Source organism: Bos indicus, chromosome 26 (assembly GCF_029378745.1).
Source record: "Bos indicus isolate NIAB-ARS_2022 breed Sahiwal x Tharparkar chromosome 26, NIAB-ARS_B.indTharparkar_mat_pri_1.0, whole genome shotgun sequence".
NCBI lineage: Eukaryota > Metazoa > Chordata > Mammalia > Artiodactyla > Bovidae > Bos > Bos indicus.
In genome coordinates, this window is record NC_091785.1 from 27,215,138 (window position 1) to 27,238,937 (window position 23,800).

A 23,800-nucleotide genomic window follows, 5' to 3' on the forward strand; every position below is an offset into this window, starting at 1 on the left:
ATAACATGCCTTAAAACTGGTCTCCTTTTGCCTCCTTGAGCCCCTCGGCTCCACCATCAAATCCATGTGAGAAAATGTAAATGGTGAGAACACGCAGGTCTCAGTGTGGTACCCAGGTGGCATCTCGCTTCCGCGGTCACCCTCCTGCTACAGGGGAAGACGCGCCACTCCTGAAAGTGTCTCTTGCCCTTCCTTAGCCTCTTCTAGCCTCTGTGTGCTTTTCTCTCCAGGATGAAGGGCTGTTTTCCAGGTTCCCCTTGTCTTCCTTGACTCTTATGCTAAGGCACATCTGAAAAGTCACTTCCTCCATTACCTAGTTCCCAGTTACACCAGGAAAATTTTTCTCTTCCTACCACAAACATTTCTTTTTTAAAATATAAAGCCTATAACAGTGTGCTAGAGTTATTTTTGTCTTTCCCTGTGTAAAAGCAGCCACCCCCCCTACATCAAACTGAGAGCCATGGAGGAGTTTTGCTTTAAACACTTTACATTTATATGTATAAATGAATAAAATAATGCCTGAGCTTTAAGATAATAGATACTCAAACACTGAAAGAAGGAAGGGGGGAAAGGTAAGCAGGGAGGAAGGTAGGGGGAGTGCATGATGGTCTGTGAGCTCTTCAAAGTAAATTAATCACTATCCTATGGGCATCCCCAGAACACTTCTCTTTTGACCTTATCTTCCAACTCCAAGAGTCTGAGGCTTAGCCTGCTTAGTCTCTGTTCATCTTAAGAAGTCTCCTAAGGCCCTATTATCACTGTCAGTAACTTTTCTTTGATTGACACATTGCCTAAAACTCAGAGCCTATGCCTGAAAAATTAAACTCCGTATTTTTCTTCTCCCAGGAGGCAGAGCGGTCCCAGCAAGGGTTTTATAATTCCCCCACAAAGACACAGGAGACATGCACTTGGTCTTTTCGCCCGGTTAGAATCTGAACATGGGAAGATGGGACACTTTCACCATCGTTTCAGCCATCCACTGTGGTGACTGCTTATCTGTGGTTGGTATCACTCCACTGCCCAAAGTGAAGCATTGATTGGGTTCAGTCAACTTCTACTGATGAGACCAGTCGTGAGCACTGAAAATAAAGACAAGCTCCCAACAACCCTCAAACCAGAAAGCTCAGCAGGTAACTGGTTTTTGCAAATTATTACTATAGGTAGTAACATGTTGGTCACTTCCCTCCTTAATTGCTGCAAGTTTCTTCCTTGAAATGACCAACATCTATGATGCTGGCATCCCATAAACAGTGGTGCACTCCCCTGCAAACTAAATAACTTGCTTGGCTTGTGGTTAGTGTCAACAGGAGGCAAAATGATTATCCTGTATCTAGTTTCATCTTTTTATGTGCTCATACCTCAAATCAAAATCTCTTAAGATATTTTATTATCTCTAAAGGCAGGAGCTGTTGTTTCAAGTGACATGTTCCTCTTATTAACTAATGAAAAGAGACAGGGCCAAAACAGAGTCCTTTGTCTCTCCAAAATCTACCATGGCTACCAACTTCCTTACCCCGCCTAAGATTTTCCCAGGTACAGTAAAACTGCAGCAACAAAATAAAACTTTAAAGTCAGACCACAATTTTTATTTGCTGATGTGCTCGTCCTTTTTCCTGGAGGCCTAAGGGTGCCTCTTAGATCTGCAGTCACAGATTATAAAGAGTTATTGTTTCTTTGTGGCCCTGGTGAGTTCTCAAGAGCTGAAGCCAAACGATGTTAAATGCTCACAGAGGTGCTGGTTTTAATGGTGCTGTCGTTGACCAGACCCTTGTGGAAACACATCACTGCAGACGATCTGCAAAATATCACTTTCTAGCTCATTTATGCATTTTAGTTGGAGCTGTAGAATTGAATGGTTTTCTGTATGTTTTAAGACCAATTGTTGGGCTTAATGATGATGCTGATGACAATGAGGACAATAATGACAGGTGGTTTCCAGGGACTTTGGGGATGGAAGAATGGGGAGAAAATGATAAAAATGCACAACCTTTCAGTTAAAAGATGCATAAGGTCTGAGGACCTAATGTATAACATGGTGACTATAATGAAGAATACTGTATTATGCAATTGCAGTTTGCTAAGATAGTAGAATTTAAATGTTCTTACACATCACACACACAAAAGATAAACATGTGAGGTAATTAATGTTAACTCAATTATGGAAATCCTTTCATAATGTATGTATGTATCAAATCATCACATTGTACATGAAGCATATCACAAGTCTATTTGTCAATTAAACCTCAAAAAAAAAAAAAAACTAAAAAAATAAGAAGTCAGAGAAAACCAGCATAGACAGAAATTTTAATTCAAAATATTCTCTTGACGATCTCACATTTGAAGTGAGATCTCAAAAATGGCATTAAGAATCTCTGCCTAATCATGGTAGTAACTCTGATTTCAGGTATTAAGCACAAAGGTTTGGGCAGCTTTGCTTTATGCTTCCAGATTGCCCTGTACCATCCCCATCATGGTTCATAATGATTTGCTGGATCTCTTTGCATAACTGCTTCTCTTACTTCACTGAGCTCCCAAAAGGCAGGTGCTCTGTTTTTATCACTACATTCTCTGTGCTTACCAGAGCATAGAGAAGAATGTTTCTTCAACAAATATATAGACATGTTTACACTGGTCAATATTTACTATAATATCCAATATATTGGGTTGTTCAATTCTGGGACTCTGAAAGAATCTCTCTATAAAAATGAGATGAAAAATATTGGTGCAGGGTCCTTTAACTACATAAAAAGACAGTAGGTGGCTATATCTTGTATATTTTTATATTGTCTTTATGTCTAATTGAGAAAATGAATTCCCTTCTGGAACTGAATTTCAATGAAGTCAAGGAATATCTTCATGCATGCTTTGCACATACTGGCACCTCTGCCTGGAATAACCTCTTACCCTTCTTCTGCCTCCTTAACTCTTATGGTTTGTGGCTCTGCTGCACATGAATGAAGTTGAAAACTATCTCCCCAGTGGGGGTGCCACTTAAACTAAGTTGGTTATCCCTTCTGAGACATCCAGAACTTTGCACATTCTTTTGCATAGCACAGATTAGGCCATGTTTCAAGTGGTGACTCATTTGGTCTTATTGACAGACAAGCTCAAACTGTGCTAGGTTCCATGCATGCCATACATAGATATTCAATAAATGTTTACTGACTGCTTTTGAATAATGAAGTACACAGCAAGCCATATCAGCATTTATCAGTTTATCTGCATGTTTGCATTCAGTTACTTAACATCTCTATGCTTTTATTTTTTAAGGATAAAATGAGACTAAAATAAGTTTTCCTAGAATATACATCTAAAGCACTTAAGAGATTCCTGGCTCACAGCAAGTATGTGTAGATAGATGGAGGATATTAATCCTCATGTGAAAATTAAAATTCATGTTGGTAATAAAAGCTTCTTAGGTTATCATGGGTACCTCATTAACAGAAATGATTTCTCATCATGAATCAACAGACAAAATGAAAGAGTCAGTAGCCCAGAGATCAACCATATGAATGAATGAATTCTCTTATTTGTTTAGTGAAATATTCCAATGTCCTCTTATGTGGTAAGAACAAGGCCTACAGATTCCCTAGCTTTACATACAGCTATGGGAGAGACAGTAACCCAGTTAAACAAGAGTTCTAATATTCGAGTTGGTATTTGAAGACAGGAGAAATGTCTGCAGGAGAATGTTCCATAAGCCTTTAGAGTAAAATAGATCGAATTTTCATGGATATGTAACAATATGATCAATGGCTAGAGGGAGTGGCAGAGCGTTCTCCTTAGAGATAAATATCAAGTAAAAAGGCCACAGGTCAGATGGAAGTTGATCCACAGAGGTGCCTACTAGTATGTAAACAGTAAACATGGCTAAGTTTTCACAGCAGATCAACAGAAGATAAAATGAAAATCTAGGCACTGTGTACATCATGTTAGGACTTCCTTGGTGGCTCACTGGTAAAGAACACACTGCTGATACAGGAGACATGGATTTGATCCCTGGGTGGGGAAGATCCCCTGGAGAAAGAAACGGCAATCCACTCCAGTATTCTTGCCTGGGAAATCCCATGGACAGAGGCGATTGGTGGGTTACAGTCAATGGGGTTGCAAAGAGTTGGACATGACTCTGCAACTAAACAGCAACAACATCATGTCAAGGTTTTGTATTTGATCCTAAAAGCCACAGGATGGCACAAAGAAAGTTATGCACATAAGTTTATAAATGGCTCCAAATAACTTGTGTTCCCATCTATCCATGTGTAGTCTCTCTGCCCAAGGAAGGTGGAAGCCCTCTGGACATGGTAGACTCAGCTGTATTGATACAAAAAAGATCAAGCCAGACTCCTGCATTTATGCTTCCAGTATCTTAAGCCAGTGCTCACATTTAGGAGCCGGTGTGGAATAAAACCTAAGGACTATCATAGTCAAGAATGCAAATAAAACACTCACTCTGATATAGTGCACTGTGAAGTTAGCAGTGAAACATCAGCCTTCTGAAATACAATCAGCTAAATGCAGCCTTTGTAGACACTTTCTACAGAGAAATCCAAAAATGTCACTAGTTTATCATTCTCCTGGCATTTTGTCTGAGTTTATACCAGCTTAATATACTACTCAATAAATGTTGTGGATCCACAAAATATACTGATGGAGATAACCACGGAGCAAGTATTAAAAAATAAACACTATGATGGGATAGCACTTATTTATTCAGAGTCAGATTTGCAGCTAACGGCCAAGGGAGGAGTCGGGAGGGATCTGCAGAGAGACAGATGCTGAGAGTTAGAGACACCTGCCCTCCTCCTTTTTGTTTTAGAAGAAGCATTCATGTTCCCACAGGCTTCCCATAAACAAAGCAAGTGGCCCCATCTACTACTGGGAGCAGCAGCAAAGTGCTGGCCTGTATTGGCGGCTGGGCCCTCTGGTCTCCTCTTCTGTAGTCAAGGGTTTCCTCTTCACATAACACTACAGTTAGGCTCTCAGAGATAAACGCCATCAGGAAAGTCCTAGTTAAAGCTATAGTTTTCACTCCTAAACAAAGCAGCTGGGCCTGAGGTCTCATCTTATGGGAGAAATGAGCTAGAAAAAAATAAAAAGTATCTTAAAGGTGGCATTTTAACCTCTCCTGTAAGCCTGAGAAACATGCTTGTTTGCTTTTTTCTGATCTCCACATGGTTACACTGGTTTTCCAGAAACAATGGTCAGTCAGCCAGTTCAGTCGCTCAGTCGTGTCCGACTCTTCGCGACCCCATGAATCGCAGCACGCCAGGCCTCCCTGTCCATCACCAACTCCCAGAGTTACTGAAACAATGGTAGCTACTACAAATAACAAATAAATAGAGGCAGACAAATAAAAATGCTAGTTAGTTTGTTAAATGCATAATGGCTACAAAGGATCAGCATGGCCAACACTCTTCAGCTCATTACAGTCTGCATTTTGTCATTCCTACTCCCCAAATCAGAAGTCTGACTGTTAGGTTATATGACATTTATAACAAAATGCAGGGGAGAGAGACAGACAGACAAAGGAGAGTAAAGTGAAGAATAGGATGTCTGACTCAGAATGAGGGAATACATAAAGCTCAGGAGGGTCGTGGGAGGTGAGGTTTTGTTATACAAAGTGCTCAGTAGAAAGAAAATGGAAAGTTGAAAGAGAAATGAAAGGGCTTAGAAGTAAGCACGGGTCTCTGCAGACATCAACCGTTCTTCTAAACTGGTTGGGCAAATCATTCTTCTACAGTTTCCCTCCTCTTTCCCACTTTCCCATCTTCTAATATAATGACTTTACTTCCTACTCCATTGGTTGAATTTCCTCTCTCCTTCTTATTTCCCCACTTTTATGGTGCCTCCCCATCTTTGTCTTTGTTGTTTCTGAATGCAAAGGAGAAAGTCTAGAGAGACACCAGGGAGCATGACCAGATCACGAGCCTGATCTTGAAACAGAAACGACAGTGCCAGTGAGATACAGAGGAAAATACTTGAAATTATCAAAGAATGTGGGACGGAGGTAAAAGAGGAGCACACAGCATTTTTAAGGCAGGTTTGTTCTTATCTTTTGAAACTATAGTGGTAGCATACCCTATGTATTTTTAGCAACTTGTTAATTTTACTCAACGATGTATCTTAGAGACTGTTCCATGCCAGAACACAAAATTAATGAGAGAGATCTCTATTTTACTGCAGTCTATTAAATGAAAATGCCCAATTTATCTGTCTCCTATCGACTAGCTCAAAGTCAAAATGCATATAAAAGTAAAACAAATGCTACTGGAAATGTACATTCAAAATTCATAATGGAAGTCACCTCTGGAATTTTTAGAATCGTAGGGAAATAGTCAAAGGGATGATTATACTTATCAGTAGTTTATTTAACAATGACATGGAAGATGTATTTATGCATTATTATTAATAGTAATAAACCAATACTATTAATAAAAAACAAGAAAATTTCTACAGTCAGGAAAGGAAGAGTAAGGTAGATGTAATTAATGTGAGCAAATGACAAAGGGACATGGGGGAAATAAGTGGTATTTATTTGCATGAGCAGGATACATGGATCTTTCTCAAATTTCAGGACACTTACAACTTGTATGCCATCTTAAGAAAGAGTGCTTGGAAGGCTAAGGTTGTGATAAGAGGAAAAAATGCCAGGGATACTAGGAGGTGTGTATTTGTGCTGACCGTAAATTCAGAGTGAGAGGAGGAAGGTGTAAAAGTCCTGATTCGGACTGAAGGGACTGTATTAATGGGAAACAAGAAGAGGAGAGAACTTCAATTCTCCTGTATTTTCATATTTGTTACAGACAAAGAACTTCAGACCAGGAGGCAGAAAATGAGTGTAAAGGAATGGAAACCTGATTATTTTGCTGCTGGAGACAGTCTGACCCAGAGAAATTATGTTCCATAAGAGAATTCCAAGGGCAGAAATATCCAAATTTTTGTTTGAACACATGAAGCAAGAGAAAAGAAAAAAGAGCACATACCCAATATAGGAGTTACTAGTAATAAGTTGTGGAAATGCACGAGTTGTTGTTGTTATTCATTGGCTAAGTTGTGTTTGACTGCTTGCAATCACGTGGACCACAGCATGCCAGGCTTCCCTGTCTTTCACTGTCTCTCAGAGTTGGCTCAGATTCATGCCCACGGAGTCCATGATGCTATCCAACCATCTCATCCTCTGCTACACTCTTCTCATTTTGCCTTCAACCTTTCCCAGCATCAGGGTTTTTTCCACTGAGTCAACTCTTCACATCAGGTGGCCAAGTATTAGAGCTTCAACATCAGTCTTTCCAATGAAAATTTAGGGTTGATTTCCTTTAGGATTGACTAGTTTGATCCCCTTGCTGTCCAAGGGACTCTCAAGAGTCTTCTCTAGCACCACAATTCAAAGGCATCAATTCTTTGGTACTTAGCCTTCTTTATTATCCAACTCTCACATTCATACATGACTGCTGGAGAAACCATAGCTTTGACTATACAGACTTTGTCAGCAAAGTGATGTCTCTACTTTTTAATATGCTGTCTAGGTTTATCATAGCTTTCTTCCAAGGAGCAAGTGTCTTTTAATTTCATGGCTGCAGTCACCATCTGCAGTGATTTTGGAGCCCAAGAAAAAAAATTTGTCATTGTTTACACTTCTTCCCCTTCTATTTGCTATGAAGTGATGGTGCCATATCCCATGGTCTTAGTTTTTTGAATGTTGCGTCCAAAGCAAGCTTTTTCATTCTCCTCTTTCACCTTCATCAAGAGGCTCTTTAGTTCCTCCTCACCTTCTGCCAAAAGAGTAGTATCATCTGTGTATCTGAGGTTGTTGATATTTCTCCCAGCAATCTTGATTCCAGTCTGATTCATCCAGCCGGGCATTTCTCATGATGTATTTTGCATATAAGTTAAATAAATAAGGTGACAATATTCTGCCTTGTTGTGCTGCTTTTGCAATTTTGAACCAGTTTGTTGTTCCACATAATATTCTAACTGCTGCTTCTTGATCTGCAACCAGATTTCTCAGGAGATAAGTAAGGTGGTCTGGTAGTCCCATCTCTTTAAAAATTTTCCAGTTTGTTGTGATTCACATAGTCAAAGACTGTAGTATAGTCAATGAAGCAGAAGTACATTTTTTTTCTGGAATTCCCTTGCTTTTTCTGTGATCCAATGGATGTTGGCAATTTGATTTTTTGGTTCCTCTGCCTTTTCTAAATCCAGCTTATACATCTGGAAGTGTACATACTGCTGAAGCCTAGCCTGAAAGGTTTTGAGCATTACCTTGCTAGCATGTGAAATGAGCACAATTGTACGGGAGCTTGAATATTCTTTGGCATTGCCCTTCTTTGGGATTGAAATGAAAACTGACATTTTCCAGTCCTGTGGCCACTGCTCAGTTTTCCAATTTTGCTGACATATTTTGTGCCACACTTTAACAGCATCATCTTTTAGGATTTGAGATAGCTCAGGTGGAATTGCAAATGCACTACGGTATTTACATATTCACTTTAGAAAATATACAGAAAATAGAAATCAAAATAGAAGAAAGCAAAAAGTCAGAAATTCTAATACTTTCTTCTCACATCCATGAATCATCTTGTCCATTACTGGGGTGGGGTCACAGGTAACTCACCATGGAGACCATTGCTATAGACTGAGGATTCCTGGGGCATCCTTAACATTTAAAATGTTAAATCTTTAACACTTTCCTCCACAGGAAGCCAGAGAGCAGATTCTTAATTAAATTTTTAATGAATGAATGAGTTCAACAAATATTTATTGAATGCCAATAATGTGCCAGGGGTAGTTCTAGGTGATGATGGTTAGCAACAAATAAAACAGAGGAAAATCCCTGCCCTTATGTTTAGATTTCAACATAGAAGAGAGAGAGTGAATAACTATAAATATATATCAGATATGCTGCTGCTGCTGCTAAGTTGCTTCAGCCATGTCCGACTCTGTGCGGCCCCATAGACGGCAGCCCACCAGGCTCCCCCGTCCCTGGGATTCTCCAGGCAAGAACACTGGACTGGGTTGCCATTTCCTTCTCCAATGCATGAAAGTGAGAAGTGAAAGGGAAGTTGCTGAGTCTTGTCCAACTCTTAGCGACCCCATGGACTGTGGCCCACCAGGCTCCTCCAACCATGGGATTTTCCAGGCAAGAGTACTGGAGTGGGGTGCCATTGCCTTCTCCAATATCAGGTATATATTATCAGGTATATATTATATATAATATACCATTTCTTAAAAGTTGTGTAGAAAAAAACATATGAACTATAAGGGGCTTTAACTACCTTAGGAAAAAAAATCTCTTGTCTAATGCTGTTGATCAATGACTAGTGTCCATTTGTTAAGTGTAGGATGGATATCATATAGGGTTTGTAAGGCTGTGCCACTGCTGGTGTCCTGTTTGTCAACTGTCAACAACTTGGATAAGAATATACATTGTGTGCCTAGAAACTTCATATGCAACACAATTTCAGGAAAAATAATGGTGAGATAAGGAAAGGCTGTGTTAGCCCTGAAAGCTACTTGCCTGAGGTCATATGGCTAAAAAATGATACACAATCAGATTGGAACCTGATTTCTCTATAGTTCATGTACCATCTGTAGAAAGGTTGATAATAATACTACCTAATGATAAGACTGTTGTGAAGAGTAAAAGAAAGAGTATGTACAGCTAACATTGTTATCAACAGTAAACCTTTAGAGATGAAAAGACTGTTAGAGATGAACTAGTCCAAACACTGCATGTCACAATTATAGAAACCAAAGTTTCAAGAGAGGAAATATCTCATCCAAGGTCACACCATTCAGACAGTGTCAGGTTGAAACTGTTAACCTGGGTCTTGACTCACTCCAGTGATCTTTCTCGTGAAAAAATATTCCTTTTCTTTTCATTCTTTGTCTTAGGAATTAAAATCACTCTTGAACAGCAGAGTCAGTACACTTTATTGAGGTTTGTTTTCTTTTTCGGGGAGCAGCAAGCCTGCATTTTTTTCCATAGCCAGGATAGAAGAGAGACAGGGAGAGGTAAGAGTGTGTGTGTAGGTGCATGTATGTGTGTGCACACTCATGTAGTACCCCCAAATCACCCTCCTCAGGGTAAAGATGCTGTGGGATGCCCAAATGAACAGAGAGGAGAGATCAGAACTCCCAAGGGAGTCCCCACCTCCACAGTCAGTAAAGCAAATATGTCACTGGGGAAAAGCATTCACCTCTGACTGCTTCATCCCAAGTCAGACTTTAAAACTCTCCTTTAAGAAGGACTTTATTAGGCAGAGAGATCTTGTCTTGCATCAGCAGGTGGCATCTTAATGCCTAACAGGGATTATTTGGCCACAGACTCAGAAACAGCGCACAGAGATTCTTGAGGTGAGGAAGGAATAAAAAACAATCCAGAATTGGGCTTATTAACTATCTTTTTTTTTGGTCAGTTCATTGGCTGAGCAATTACCTAGTGCTATACATTAAATAAATTGTCAAATGGAACAACTGTTCCTGACAGATATGAACAATTTCCATTAGAATACCACAGTCGTAAATGCTGCAGGCAAGGTTGACGGATGCACCCTAACATTAGTGAGTAAAAAGCACAGCCTCAAAGTATCCCTCTCAAAAGACTTAATGATGATGGAAATTTTAACATATGTCCATCCAGTTTTTGATACTCCTTCTTCCAGGAGTTAGAGCTGGATTCTCCTTCACTGGAGTGGGAACTGGACTCAGGGACTTGCTGCTAAGAAAGAGATGTTGGAACAGAGAAAATAATAACTCAGCAATGGACAAACCTGGCAGATACCACCTCCATCAAGTGATCAAGGTTACCATCTTTGGTAATAAAACATACATTATTGATACTTGTATCACTCTTTGATGTGATGTCATGAGAAGCACACACCATTTCTGGGATATTCTTCCCAAGAATATATAAACCTATAATCATGAGAAAATATCAGACTAACCCAATTTGAGGAACATTCTACAAAACACCTGATTAGCATACTTCAAAACTGTCCAGGTTATCAAAGACAAGGAAAGACAGGAGATTTGAGGAAACAGAAAAAGGAATGACATGTAAATGCAATGTTGGAGTATTATTTGGATTCTGGATGGGGAAACAATAGGGCATTGGTAGAAAACCTGGAAAGATCCAAATAAAGTCTCCAGTTTAGTTGATAGTATTAAATCAATGTTAATTTCCTAGTTATGAATATCACAACATGGTTATATGAGGTATAAGCCATAGGGAAGGGTATATAAGAGCTCTTATTCTTTGCAATTCTTCAATCCTAAAATTATTTCTAAATTAAAAAAAAATTGGAGAAAACTACCCAAATCTCATAAGGATATACTCAGTTATAGCAAAACTATAAACGGGAACGTAATCTGTTTTAACTAAGTCATAGCCATCATGAGGAATGGATTGGTCCTGTCATTACTTCATCCTATAAAAAAAGGAAAACTACCATTTCATTGCCACTGTCAAAGAGTCTGATTCATAGATTTCAACAATCACAAAAGATGAAGGTATATGATTTCTCAAAGACATGTTAAGATCAGAAAAAAATGGTTCTTATAACTGGGATGTTTTTACTCTTCATTTGTTTAGAAGTAGAAAACAATGAAGACAGCCAGAGTCTTTATTTATTGTATGACTGGCCAGATTACCATGGGAAGAGCCTAGTTTCAGCTGACAACAGAAGTGTGTTGGACCCAGAAGCTGTTGAAATTCAAGGTCAGATGTGATGTATGGTTGTAGGCTATGTCTGTTTTGGAGCCCTCTCTCTGAAGTGCCTTGTTTTCCTTGGCTACTGAATTACTCAGGAAGGCTAACTGCTCATAGGAGGCACATGGAAGAGCCAGCTTGTTCTCTGGATTGGTGGTGCAGAAGCTATCCCAGGCACATAAATATTCTAACAAGTTTCATCTTGTCACAACAGAGTCATAAAGTTGCTCTGTTCAGCACATGATAATGGTTTTGTAATTCAATTATTGGTGGTATTTGTCGTCTGGGATTTATCTGCCTTAAACTTCAGCCCTCATGTAAAACCCTTTACCATAAATCTCATAAATGCTGCAGCAAGTTTTTCCCCCCACCCCAGGGCACATCTTGCTATGCCCCTGAAAACCTTGATAGCTTTCTCTAAATTATGGGCTCACTCTGTTTAGAGGTGTTGATGTTTTAAGTGCCAGAGCCAACAATAAAAAATGGTGGGACTAGTCTATTTACTCTACTTATTGTTTTTAAAGAAAGATAGATCCTGATAGACAAAGTTCCATTCTCAATACAAAAGGCTGTTTTCAGCCACTTAACTTAAAATTTTATAGAAGGGATTCCTGCGAATCAGAAATAAGATGTTATGAGCCTTACGTTTTCGAAGAATCCTGAAATTCTGATGCATATACATATCAGGGCTAGTCATCTGCAAGGATTCACCAGTCTTACAGCTGCTTTTATGATCTTCCTTGGGTCATTCTGAGTTTCATTCCTACCTAGGCAAATGAGCCAGGTTTTGGGTCATTTGACTACCCTCCTGTCTAGAATTCATCATTTCATATCTCATTAATTTTCTATTTAGACAACCCTACCCACTCCAGTAATCTTGTGCTTCCTTTGTGGCTCAGCTGGTAAAGAATCCACCTGCAATGCAGGAGACCTGGGTTTGATCCCTGGGTTAGGAAGGTCCCCTTGAGAAGGGAAAAGCTACCCACTCCAGTATTCTGCGCTGGAGAATTCCATGGACTGTACAGTCCATGGGGCTGCAAAGAGTCGGACACGACTGAGAGACTTTCACTCACTCACTCATCTACACTTTGATTTGGAAAATAAATACCTACAGTTATTCCATCTCCAACACCCATTCTTCATCTTTCACTCATTCAACAAATATTTACTGTTCATTCATTTCATCAATTCCAAAATGCTCATTTTTTTTTTATTTTAACATCTCTTAAATCAGTAGGTATAATTATTGAAATGATAAAGTTTAATGAGAAGAATTATTTTGACAGATATACAAAATGAGGGTGCATCTTCATTCCATAAATTTTAGATTTGAAGTTACATGGATACACGAGGGACTGTTCTGGGTACTTCACTATCCTAACTTCTCGGTAGGATTTCTACTGGGATTTCTCGTCACCATTGGTCTATTAACAGATAAATTCCTTTCCTTAGGAACCATGCCCTAGAGACCCACCCTCATCTAATTTAATGTGAATATCTTTGTGCATGTGTGTTTGTGAATCCTTCTCTTTTCTCTTTCCCATTTCTCTGTTTCAACATGAAATATATTATTAGTGGCTTACATTATATGTCAGTTTTTAACTACAGAATAAAGAATGGGGAACTATGGTTCACTAGAGAAGGAATATCACCCAAAGATAGACACTATGACATGGGCAATGGCTGTTTTACATTTTTAGGAAGATATTTATCATGTTTTAAGTTACATGAAGGGGAGTGGCCTCTCATGCTAGACAGAGGTGTAATGTTGCTCTTTTCATTTGGAAGTTACATATGGTTAATGATGTGAACAGGAGCCATGTTTTCAATGGGTATACTGTGGTGATTTTGCACTGGATCAACTTGGCAAAGCTGCAAGTATATTTTCCAGAGTCTCTGTATGGCTTCTAGTTAGAACTGACTGAAAGGAAACATGTGTGAGATTAGCAACACAGGAGAGAAGCAGCGGCCACTTTACTCTGAAGGTCCTTTTGGCTAGAGTGATGGGAGGTAGTGCAGAAGGACTGGTAGGTTCTATCTTGCTTTCCCTTGCTCTTCCCTTTCCAGTTACATGCCCAGCTTTTTTTTTTCAGACTGACAGCCTCGTGACCTTGGGTTCCAAGTCAGATGCTTGGCTGCCACTCACAGAGGGGCAGCTATGGAAGGGCAATATCCTTCCACAGACGTCTGCAGGGTCTTCCCTTCACAACCCCACCCCATCAGCTGTAGGCCCCCCCAGGGGGCAGGGGCTGTATCCTCTATCTTCACGGACAGGTGTTAGTTCTGAAAATGACTCAACTGATGTAAATTAAATGAACTGGATAAATAAGAGTTTTCAAATATTCGAGAAGCCACAAAATTATAAGCTGCTTTTCGATCCATTTGTTCCAAATTCTGGCACAACAAAAGTGTAAAACACACACACACATTAAAAATGCCCATTGAAACCATAGAGGATTAAACTGAATATCAAAATGAGATGGCCACATTTCAGAAACTCATTAATACCCAACTTGTCTCTATTCCTCTTTTAAATAATAGTTAATATTTATTCATCATGCATCATGTGTTTAGACTTTAACATTGAATCTCATTTTAATCCTGACAACAAATATATGAGGAGGCCATTATTATGATAACCATTATACAGATGAGGATGACAAGGCTTAAAGAAGTTAAACAGCTCATTGTGACACCCTTGATAATAGGATTCTAACAAAAGCATCCTGACTCCAGAGCCCTTACTCTGAAATACCAAACACCACTTCTCACTGACAAAAGAGAACATACAAAGGTGGACAGTGACTGAGCAATAGAAACTACATATGGAGACACTGGACACATCCAGAGGCTCTTGAACTTGAAGACTAAGTGAGGCCTAATCACCAGAGCTTAGTCAGTTTTTTTTTTTTTTTTTTAATTAGTCTAAATTAGGAAGTCATAATTATGAGGATTGTTACCCTTTCTTTTGGCCTTTCACTGCCATCTCTTGTACTCTGCCATCATAAGAGTTCTCAGAGGGAATCTAGAGAAATGAGTGACTCTCAGCTGCTCAGTGATGGAGGAGCTGCAGTCCTTGGAGACAAGAAGTCATCAAGATAAGGAGGACAGGAATCAATGATGGCCATTAGTGAATGAAGGTCATGAGAAAAGTGATGGGCTCAGAGTGTAGCAGGGGAAATTTAACTTAATTTGTAGGGAAAACCTGCTAATCATAGGAAGAGATTAAGAAGTGGAGGAAGGTGCAAGTGGATAGGGAAATAGCACTGAAGTGGAGCTCATTAACAGGAAAAAAAAAGATTAAACAGCAACCCTCTCAAGGATAATGAAAATCCTCTTATCCAGCATGCCTAGTACAGGTACCAGAAATGCCCCACTGCAGCTCCTGGTATGTGATCTTGGGCATGATTTTCTGCTGCTTCTCTCTGCTCTTACCCAAGCCACACACATGGTTCATCTCAGAGGCTCAGAACAGAAGAGACGGCCTGGGACGATGAGGAGTACAAAAGAAGAGAGAATTAAGTCCATACTTCAAAGAAAGAAGGGTTTCTTCATCTGAATTCCATATTCTGAAGTATGTAGAGGATCTCTCGACACTCTTTGGCAGAGCTCTCTGTGAGAGCAGTCTAGGAGGCAGCCATTTTGTTTTTGCTTAAATTCCTCTGCTAACATGGATTTCATGACTCCTTAAGACAGCCTGTTGAGTTAATAAATAACCTACTGCATAGAAAACTGTTCCTTTTACTAATCCAGAATTCCCCTTCTCCCTCCTTCAATATATACTTTGATGGCTTCAATGGCTTAGAAATCTAACCTTTTCAGACGAAGGAAAAACAGGTTATCTATTATGATTTCCTGATAAATAACACCCATTCAAGATGTGTTTCAATCTAAAGGTTTATGTTTGTACATATACAGGTATATGTATAGTCGATGAATTTCACTACCTTGTGTGCCTTTGTGTGTGTGTGTGTGTGTGTGGTATGTATGTGTGTGTGCACACTAAGATTTATGATATCCATCTATTTTTGCACACAAGATAGAAATATGTTAAAGACAGTGTTGATCCTTAAGGAACTTATTTTTTAGCAGGAGAAACAAATGAAACAAAAAGATAGATACAAAGAATATACTAAGTGCTAAGTTACTTAAGAATAACATAATATGCTATTTTTGATTCCCAAAATAAGATATGGAAGAAGGAAAGTAAGCTCTGGCAGGTGAAGCAGTTTTTCAGGATCGCCCAGGTAGTAGATAGTGAAGCTCAGATTAGAAGCTGCATATGATGGCTGTAGGGCTTCCCTGTTGGTTCGGATGGTAAAGAACCCGCCTGCAATGCAGGAGATCCAGTTTCGATCCCTGGGTTGGGAAGACCCCCTGGAGAAGGGAGTAGATACCCACTCCAGCATTTTTGCCTGGAGAATTCCATGGTCAGAGAAGCCTAGTGAGCTACAGTCCATGGGGTTGCAAAAGAGTTGGACACAACTGAGTGACTATTACTACTGTGTTCTTTCTACGAATCCTACAAACAGACCTGTTATACGACCAACACTATGATGTGTTACATTTTATTTGTGACATGATCACATTTAAATTCAAAGGAAGAGATTCTTCCTGCCTAAAAAAGTAAGAAGCCAGAACCAAAGAAGGCTACATAGTAGAGGCAGTCATCAGTAAAAGGACATAACAGTCCAATAGTGTGATCCTAATAATGACAAAGACCCTCACATATTACCTTTATATTCAAAGAAAAAAATATCCTGACACATAGTAGGTATTAAAAATGAATCACTGCAAAAACAAACAAACAAAAGGACAGTTTATCCCCAGGTAGGAATATGTTTAAAACCATAGACATAAGAGGTATAGATTGGTACAGAGACTAACCAGTGCTTAGAATTACTTACTTAGCCTTTAAGATTTTGGCACACAGAATTGGGAGCATGGCAGAAGCGCCAGAAAAATGTATATTTGAGCTCAGGTTTGTAAGAACCAGGTTACATTCTTATTCTTCTTAATGTTATGCTTTAAGCCATGAGAAATAAGACAAATACTTGACCAGGGAAATGCGTACATGGTTCCTGAGGCAGTAGTGTGATAGGAGGAGATGGATGGAGAGGCTTTTTTACTGTTCCTAGTGGGAGGGAAGGTGGTGCTGAGTCAGTATAATGTTAGGGAGAATGGAAGAGCAGCTGGCAGGTAAAACTTCCTGGAGGTAGAACCTGTGGGACTTGGAAACCCAAAGATTTAAGAGGAGGTGAGTACAATGGCGGAGTTGAATATGACTCTAAGGTGCTAAGGCTAGGATACAGGGAATACAGAAATATGGAAGCCTATAGAAAAAGCTGATTTTGAATGGTGGGATGTCGCACTACTGGCCCACATAAAACAGAAAGCGAGTGATGGTGTTATTCTCTACAGAAAATGACTGGCTTCACAGATGTGAGTGGAGACTACAGCAGAGCATCTTTAAAAAATAGCCGTAACTCTATCTAATCTAATGTTATAAAAAATCATATTATATCTTCTAGTTATTTTGATAACATAGAGTTTCACTTCATATACATATATATGTGTATATATAAATGTGCGGTTTTTTTTTTTTTTGTAACAGCATTAGATTTTACCCTATTTCCAATTTGCAAAACCTGGGAAAGGAAAAGTAGAGAGAGTTCTTTTATTATTGAATCCATTAAATCCATCTGAGGAAACACAAAAGAGTTAGTTATCTCATGCCTTATCCCGTTCAAGTCCCTTTTGTGAGAGTGGCTTAGAGGTCTTAGAGATGCTGGGTTGAATGCCAGCACATCTGAAGGAGGAAGAGGTAGGGTCATGGTGACATGGTAACCTGGTGAATATAAAACAAACTGTCAAACAAGGCAAAATAAAATGCTGAAATAGGCTTGGCAGCAATATTCAACAAAGACTAGATGATGAGTAGGAGTGATATGAGTCAGAATCAGAGAGGAAAATTATTTAAGTCCTGCAGTGTTTTCTGATGGTAGCCAGATGTATTAATGAAAGTTTATGGATCTGCCTCTTATGCCCGAGGTTAGATGAAAGGACCCTGGGTAGGAGCTGATGACCTCATGTGTAACTGAATCACTTTGCCGTACACCTAAAACTTGCACAACACTGTAAACCAATCATATGCCAATAAAAATCGAATGCCTTTGGAAGCAAGCAAACAGAAAGAGAAAACTGATGATTGCAATGAGCCCCCGCATCAGGTAGAGTCTAGAAAAAGTTAGACCTTACTTTTCAGATCCATGAGCCAATATTGCTTTTTTCCCCCCTTAAAACAGGTTTCCTTTTTCTATTACATATTTTGAAGAAGTTTTAATCAATAAATCACTTCACATCATTGTTCTGGGGATTGTTTAAAACAACATACGCAAAGCACTCAGCACAGAGGTTGGCATACAGTAAGTGCTCAAGAAATGAGACTTGTTGCCAAAGACGTGGGATGGGAAGTCACTGATACTGACTGACATTGAACCATAGGGACAAATGAGAATGTACAAACTTGCTCAAACACACTGAAAATGGAGCCAGAAATATTCCTGGATCCCTCTGCTACAATACAGCTGGCATATACCCCCTGAGGGACATCACTGAAACAAGGATGGCATTCTAGAATAACAGAAGGTTTACTGTCAAGCCGACTCTTAATTTTCATGTGTGAATTAGTTACAAAAAAAATATATAATCCGCCATTTAGCTGTCTCTGTTTCCGGCCAGCCCCCTGTATGTCAGAACAACATAATCAATATGTTGCTTGAATGAGGTGGTATGCTCGAGCCTATTTTAAATTAAGTGAAACAGCTCTAAGACTGCCTTGTCTTTTGCATAGATAATAGATTGCTATACTGGTTCAGTCACTAAGTTGTGTCTGACTCTTGTGATCCCATGGACTGTAGCCTGCCAGGCTCCTCTGTCTATGGGATTCTCCAGACAAGAACACTGGAGTGGGTTGTCATTTCCTTCTCCAGGGCATCTTCCTGACTTAGGGATCGAACCCCAGATCTCCTGCATTGCAGGCAGATTCTTTACCAATTTACTAACAGGGAAGCCCAATAGATTGCTGAGTGGTTTATAATGAAAACTACCTTCCATTCCTTTATCCTAAATTTGAATCAAATTCCAACAAACCATATTCATCAACTTCTTAAATAGTAAACTTGGTTTCTGACAGAAGCTTCACTTATGCAAGGCATGTGGGCACCACTGGTTCTCCTTTCCACAGTCTTCTTCAGTATTAAATGCAATACTTTGGTTTTTATCTATTAAATTGTTAGAAAGTGTGTGTTTGTGTGTTAGTCATTCAGTTGTGTCCGATTCTGGGACCCCATGGACTGTAGCCCCCCAGGCTCCTCTGTCCATGGGATTCTCCAAGGAAGAATAATGGAGTGAGTAGCCATTTCCTTCTCCAGGGGATCTTCCCCACCCAGGGATCGAACCTGGGTTGTCTGTGTTACAGGCAGAGTCTTTACCATCTGAACCACCAGGGAAGTCCCATTGAACTGTTAAACTAACAATTACTCTGGAGGGATACAAGGGGTTCACAAAGAATCAGACACAAATGAAATGACTGAGCATACACATAACTCTTGAATTTTGGGCTGATCTTTACTGTTGCAAGCAAGCGTCATGGATCTAGATAGACCAAGTTTCAAAATTTGGTATACTACATGTTATGTTGCATAAACTATATCATTTTTCTATTTCATCAACAAGGGAATAAAAATCCCTACCCCACAATCTTGTTGTGAGGATCAAATGGTGTGACTTATCATGTGCCTTCAAGCTAGGCTACAGCAGTATGTGAACTGAGACCTTCCAGAGGTAAGACCTAGTACAACCAGTGCAAGTTCAATGCATGAAGCAGGGCTTCCAGGGCTGGTGCTCTGTGACACCAGGAGGTATGGGATGGGGAGGGAAGGGGGCGGGGGGTTCAGGATTAGGGGGACACATGTATACCTATGGCTGATTCATGCTGTTGTATAGCAAAACCCATCACAATATTCGAAAGCAGCTATTCTCCAATTAAAATAAATTAATTAATTAAAAAAAAAAAAGAAAAAGAAAGAAAAGACAGAGGAATCAGAGATCAAATTAGCAGAGAAAGCAAGGGAATTCCAGAAAAACATCTACTTCTGCTTCACTGGGCTTCCCTTGTGGCTCAGCTGGTAAAGCCTGTACTACGGGAAATCTGGGTTCGATCCCTCTGTTAGGAAGATCCCCTGGAGAAGGGAAAGGCTACCCACTCCACTATTCTGGCCTGGAAAACTCCATGGACTGTACAGTCCATGGGGTCACAAAGAGTGGGACACGACTAGGCGACTTTCACTTTTTCATTAACTATGCTAATGCCTCTGACTATGTGGATCACAATGAACTGTGGAAAATTCTTAAAGAGATGGGAATACCAGACTACCTTACCTGTCTCCTGAGAAACCTGTTTGCAGGTCAAGAAGCAATGGTTAGAACCTTAAATGAAACAATGGACTGGGTCAAAATTGGGAAAGGAGTACGATCCTGTATTGTGACCTTGTTTATTTAACTTATAAGGGAGTACATTATGTGAAATGTCCGCTGGATGAATCAAAAGCTGGAAACAAGATTGCCAGGAGAAATATCAACAACCTCAGCGATACAGATGATACTACTCTAATGGCAGAAAATGAAAAGGAACTAAAGAGACTCTTGATGAGGTTCACCCTCTTTCACAGAGGAGAGTAAAAAAGCTGGCTTAAAACTCAACATTCAAAAAGCTAAGATCATGGCATCCAGTCCCATCACTTTATGGCCAATAGATGGGTAAAAGTGGAAGCAATGATAGATTTTATTTTCCTGGGCTCCAAAATTACTGAAGATGGTGACTATAGCCATGAAAATTAAAAGATGCTTGCTCCTTGAAATACAGAGCGTATTAAAAAGCAGAGACATCGATTTGCCAACAAAGGTCCATATAGTCAAAACTATGATTTTTCCAGCAGTCATGTATGGTTTTGAGAGTTGGACCATAAAAAAGCTGAGTGCAGAAGAACTGATGCTTTCAAATTGTGGTACTGCAGAAGACTCTTGGGAGTCCCTTGGACTGAAAGGAGATCAAACCACTCAATCCTAAAGGAAATCAACCATGAGTATTCATTGGAAAGATTGATGCTGAAGCTCCAATACTCTGGTCACCTGATGCAAGGAGATGATTCATTGGGAAAGACCATGATGCCGGGAAAGACTGAAGACAAAACAAGAGGGCAGCAGAGGAGGAAATGGTTAGATAGCATCACCAACTCAACGGACATGAATCAGAGCAAACTCTAGAAGATAGTGAAGGACAGGGAAGTTTGGCATGCTGCAGTCCATGGGGTTACAAAGAGTTGGACATGACTTAATAACTGAATAACAACAAAATCACGTACCTGGACGACTGTAGTTACTTAACAATTACATACCCCTATTCTGGAACATTATCTTACTGACACCTAGCTCTCCCATCTTATTTTCTCCCTAATGAAAATCTATCTTTTTATTTTATGATAACGGAATCTTTTTTTCTTCCTTTTTAGGAATCTTCTCTCCTCCATCCTTGAGCTATGTAGTTTGACTGAGACTCTATACCACCTCCTATTTCAATTCCCAGAAAAGATATGTGTCTGACCTACATTAGTAATGAACCATCTTATATAGCTCTGATCCAAGCCAGACTACTTGGATTCAATCCCTGGAAATGTGAGGAAAGAGGCAGACCGGTTTGATGGAGTTTCCAAACTGTCAGACTGTAAGACTAAATTTGATGATGTCCATCATTGCTATAATAAATGGTGAAATCTAACTTGAGAATGAAGCCAACTTGGGGGAAAAACACAACTAAGAGATGTAAAAAATCAGTTAATATTACTGTAAGCCAGCAGGGACTCAGTACAGTTCTTAGGTGTCAGGCATATAACCAATCACAAGAAACATCTCATTTAACTAAGTAGGTATTAATTATCTTTTTACAGAGGGAAAAAAAAGGGGCATGCAGAATTAAACTTACTCATGACTCCTTACTTAGTAAATGGCAAAGCTAGAACTCATACCTCAGTATCTCTGAGCCCCTTAAATTCCCAGCTGTATAGCCTCCCAGTATAATTGATTTCTGATATAGTAAAGAACAAAACCGTTATAACAGTTAGTTGAATAAAAATATACCTATTCTATTTAAGGCAGTATTGTGCTAAGATACATTTTATAAGATGCCCTAAACATGCAAATCAATTGTGGAAGCAATTTAAACTCCTCGGAAGAAAGTTCATATGTATGTCAGTATGATGGTGCTACGAACAATCACCATAAACATAAGGATAAGTTCTTACATTCCAAAACTGCTTTGCAATTACCACTGACTACTTCCAGGGGTAGGAGTACTATTGCCACCAAAAATAAAGATATGCCTTAAGTGCACTAGGTGACGAGGAAAAGATATGAATTCATCTTCATTTTTCTCCATGGGAAATGCTATGTTATTATCCAGTGTCACATATAAGTTCAGCACTATAAAAGTTCCCCTCAGTCCCCTCTACACTCCCACAGCCAGGCTTTAAGCAGAAATGATTAAAGAGAGCTTCTTTCAATTAAGCTTGCTGAATAATCCTAGATAGCCCAATAGTTCTCATATAATTAAAAAAAAAAAACTGATTTCCAAGAGTCTAACAAATATTGCTTCGACTGACACCTTTCTGCAAGCCATAGGAAGATCCTCAGAGTCAGAAAATACAGACCATGTAGCCAGAGACCAATATATTTCATCAACAGTCATGTGCACTGTGCAATTTACAAGGTCTCATGCTTTCTCTGGAAAGTCCAGAGGGCCCATTTTCCAAGCCCAGTTGGAGGGATACACACACAGGCATGGTGGCCAAAAGAGCCTTGGGTTTTCTACTCATCTGCCTAAAACAGGCCAGATTTCCAGAGTTCATAGCTCCAGCCCAGAAGAGTTCCAAGAAGTGGCAGAGCCCATTGATTCAGTAGCTTATGGGCTCTGAAGCCATTCTGCCTGAATCTTAATCCTGGCTTTGCTGCTTTCTGGCTGGGTGACCTTGGCTAAATTATTTAACCTCTCCATGCCAAAGATTCCTTTTCTGTTAGGGATGATAATGCAAGGCTTACTTCATAAAATTGCTCTGAGAATTACATTGCTTAAGTTTGAATAATGCCTATCACAATGTCAGAGCTTGAATGGAGAAGAGGTCTCTATTCCCAAAGGCAGAGGAGGGGTATCATTTATTTCACTCAGCAGACGGATTAATTAGAATTTATATATGTTTTTATAAAGATAATGATATGACATGTGGTTACAAGGACTTGGTATAATATTTGTATAATAAATAAAATTTGTATAACAATATTTATATAATAACATTTGGTCACCAAGGGAAGATCCCCATTCCAAGAAGAAATAATGGGTTTTCAATTACTACCAGCCAAAGCAATGATGGAATTGTTTTTCATCCCCAAAATGTGTGTAAATTAGCCCTCAGTGAGCTGGAAAATACTGTGTACCATGTACCACCACTTGACATGGGAAATTCTCTCATCTTACTTTCCTTTTTTTTTTTTTTTGATCAGTGTTTTTCTTTGTTTCTGTCAGTTGGAACAAACTTCTCTCCAGACTTTCATGAAGTTTTTACCTTCCACTGCTTGGTCCATGTGCAAATGTTTTCAGTTACTTGGAAGCAGGACTTAAAGATCAGTCTCTCATGCTTTCTCATTGGTGAAGCATTGACTCCATTTCCAGGTTAACTTAGGGGAACCACATTGATTTATTTTAGTCTTTATTTATTCCGTGCATATTATTATTTATTTATTCTATGAACATATAACACCCAATATAAAGGAGGAAATGAAAATAAACAAAACCCATGGACCCTCTTTCCAAAAAAGTGACTTTATAATTTATAAGGAGATGCACATGGAGATACAAAATGCTAATCAGAAAAGGGAGATTCAGTGACAGTTAGAACTGTTTTCCCAGAGAAGGGAGAAGCCGATTTAGATGCCAAAAACAAAGCTTCAGTCATTCCTGAGTGGAAGCAGCAGTGAAGA

The 23,800-nt window shown here is 39.4% G+C and overlaps 1 protein-coding gene across 4 annotated transcripts in view; it reads right to left on the reverse strand.

Moving 5' to 3' along the window:
* Window positions 1-23,800, reverse strand: part of SORCS1 (sortilin related VPS10 domain containing receptor 1) — a 578,046-nt gene that overhangs the window by 159,004 nt on the left and 395,242 nt on the right. The window lies entirely within an intron of this gene.